Genomic DNA, 3,024 nt, shown 5'->3' on the forward strand with positions numbered 1-3,024 from the left:
TCCTTGCATGCATCTAGCTCTGCTTACTTCTACTCCCAAGGCATCAGGCAAACTAGCTTTCTTTCCATCTCTTGATTATACCAAGCTCATTTCTGCCTCAGGGCCTTTATACCTGCTGTTCCTGCCTCCTATGTTTTAGATTTGGCTTCTGCTTCCCATTCAGGTTTCAGCTAAAATGTCACTTTCTCAGACAGGCTTTTCTTCACAGCATTTACCACTCCTGCAATGATTCTGATGCAGTGTCTGGAATGCTATGAGACTGCTCAGGGCTCTTCAGGGTCTTACCTATCTCCTGATGGCCCCAATCTAACCAAGTAACTTCCTTGCTTCAGTGCCTTCATGAAAAAGTATAAACCAGTTAATGTGGCTCCAGCTTACTTTTCCAGTCTCATCTCTTTTACTCTTCTTTTTGAGTTCGACTGAATTTTTTTTAGTCCCCCAATTGCATGGTATTCTCTCTCGCTTCCAGGTCTTTCCATAGGCTGTTCCTTCCATGATAGGTTACATTTTCTTATAGGATCCTTTATCCTCCTATGACAAAGCAGTTAACAATACACTGATTGAGCACACAGATAACTGAGCCAGACAGCTTGGCTCTGGTTCTCAGCCCCATTTTTCACTGTGTGGCCCAGGGCAAGTAACTTCTCTTTACTGCAGTTTCTTCATCTATAAAACAGACATAATGATTACTGTTATGTTATAAAAGAGGGTTGTTACAATTAAGAGTACTTATATGTGTAAAGTGGGCTTTTCTGGTGCCTCAGATGGTAAAGAATCTGCCTGTCTGCAACGCAAACCACCAGAGTTTGATCCCTAGGTCAGGAAGATCTCCTGGAGGAGGGAATGGCTACCCACTCCAATATTCTTGCCTGAAGAATTCCATGGACAGAGGAGCCTGACGGGCTATACAGTACATGGGGTTGCAAAGAGTCAGACACAACTGAGCAACTTTCACACACACACATATGTGTAAAGTGTTTACTCAGAACAGTGCTAGGCACATTGTAAATGCTGTGTGCCTGCTCCTATTATATGTCCTCTACTAGACTATAAGTTCTATGAGGACAAAGAATATGTATAATTTGTGTGTGTGTGTATATATATATATATATATATATGTCACTACTGTGTCTCCTGCACCTAGAACAGTGTCTGGCACATTGTTCAGTGAGTGAATAAATTATATCTTTCTTTGGATTGGTGCTCCCTTGCTGGTGTCAACACAGTTGGAACAGTATCAGATATTATTATACATCTTCTTATATCCAGTGTTAGTGGGAAAGGGAAACAGACTTTCCCAGAAGGAACCCTGTGCATTTTTGACTCTGACTGGGTTACATGCCCATCCATGAAACAACCATTCAAACTTAAGGAATGTTATGAGCTGAATGACTTGGGATTGAGCTTATGTGCTCATCCACATGGTCTGAAAATGGAGTAGGGGTGATTCTTTGAATGATTATCATGAGATATAGTGAGTGAATGCTTGGCAGACAAAAAACAAATCACAATTCTGCCCTGGGTAAGAAATTTAAATAGGGAAATGGTTCCAGAGATCCTTACAGTTCAAATATAAGAAGATATGTCATCTCCACACAGATTGCAGCAGGCCTTCCCTGGGACTGCATGTGGTAGGGGAGTTAAGGCACAGTTCCCAGAAGTTTCAGGGTAAGCTATGGCTTTCTTTTTAGTCATCCATTCATCAGGACATAGTGTCGATATTGATTCTTCTTCCTTTCTGACTCTGCAATTCCCCTCTGGTGCCAAATGTGCTCTCATTCCAAAGGATAATACTTTTGCAAGTAATAACTCTTGGTCTCTATCCCTCCAGACTCTGAATTGTAGAGAGGAGACAGGGCTAGAGGAGGAAGGAAGAGTCATGGTGATAAGAAGAGTTTAGTCCTGTATCTCCTCTTCCCTCTGACTGCAGTGCATTGGCTGCAGCTTTCAAGTTTGTATTGTTGAGGGGAATTCCCTGGATTCCCAGTGGTTAGGACTCCCCACTTTCACTGCCCAGGATCCTGGTGCCATCCCTGGTTGGGGAAGTAAGACCCCACAAGCCATGAGATATGCACCCCCCCCCCCAAAAAAAAAGTTTGCATTGTTGAATTCCTGGGACTGAATTGAGCCTAGTCTCTTGTTGGGTTATGCTAAGGCAAGGGTCTAGGTGGTGGTCTAGGGGCTGATAGCTGGTTTTCCTTGGGCTAAAGGCCTAGTTTTTACCAATTTGCAAGAGTCAGACTCCACAATAAGAGTTGGAAAGTAGGGAACTATTAACCTGATAAGCCCCTTGATGGCACATATGAGATGCCCGGAGCGTTTTCATCCCATAAACTGTATGTGCTTGATAAACAGACTGAACTTAGCCGTGTCCCTGTGCATTAGAGGTGTAGTCATCTCCCTGACAAAATCCCCAGGGCTTCTGAGCACTTGAGTATTCAGGAATGTCAAAGTTACCTCTTACACAGTTACCCCTCAATGCATTTTAGATGTGATCGTATTCTTGAAAGAAACCTAAACTTATTATCAGCGGTCATCTCAGAGCATTCAATCCTTTAAGTGTAAGCGGGATCCAGAATCCTGGAAGTACGATTAAGTCTACGGCCCCTATGGGCACCGCGTTTAGTAACCCACGCTACCTTCCAGAAGCCTGAGACCCTGGGGCAGCCACCAGAGCCTCTAAGCTAAGTCCTCGAAGCCAGCGGCCATGTCCACCTGAGACCCAGGGGTCCAGGGCATCAGGCACTGAGGCAGACGCCCCCGGTGTGGGTTGCGCAGGCGCGGACGGCCCGAGAGGGCCCCGGCGCTCCAGGTTGCGCAGGCGCAGGAGCGGCTCCCGGCAAGTCCCGACGGCGGCGGCGGTGACTGAGGGGCCGGGGCGTGTAGCAGCGGTGGCGGCGGCGGGCGGCAACGGAGCAGCCATGAGGGCCGGGCCCAGTCACCGACAGTGAGTGGTGGTGGGAGCAGGGTGGGAGACAGGAGGGAGAGGTGGAGGGGTACTCCGTGGTGGAGGGATACTTCGAC

The 3,024-nt window shown here is 46.7% G+C and overlaps 1 protein-coding gene across 1 annotated transcript in view; it reads left to right on the plus strand.

Annotated features, from left to right (window-relative positions):
- The first annotated feature begins 2,834 nt into the window (after positions 1–2,834).
- Positions 2,835–3,024, plus strand: part of FAM222B (family with sequence similarity 222, member B) — a 55,377-nt gene continuing 55,187 nt past the window's right edge. Inside the window, exon 1 of the mRNA XM_010861686.1 lies at positions 2,835–2,947. The gene's annotated coding sequence lies outside the window, so the exon portion shown is untranslated. The remainder of the gene's footprint in view (positions 2,948–3,024) is intronic.

This window comes from Bison bison, unplaced genomic scaffold, assembly GCF_000754665.1.
Source record: "Bison bison bison isolate TAMUID 2011002044 unplaced genomic scaffold, Bison_UMD1.0 scf7180017864472, whole genome shotgun sequence".
NCBI lineage: Eukaryota > Metazoa > Chordata > Mammalia > Artiodactyla > Bovidae > Bison > Bison bison.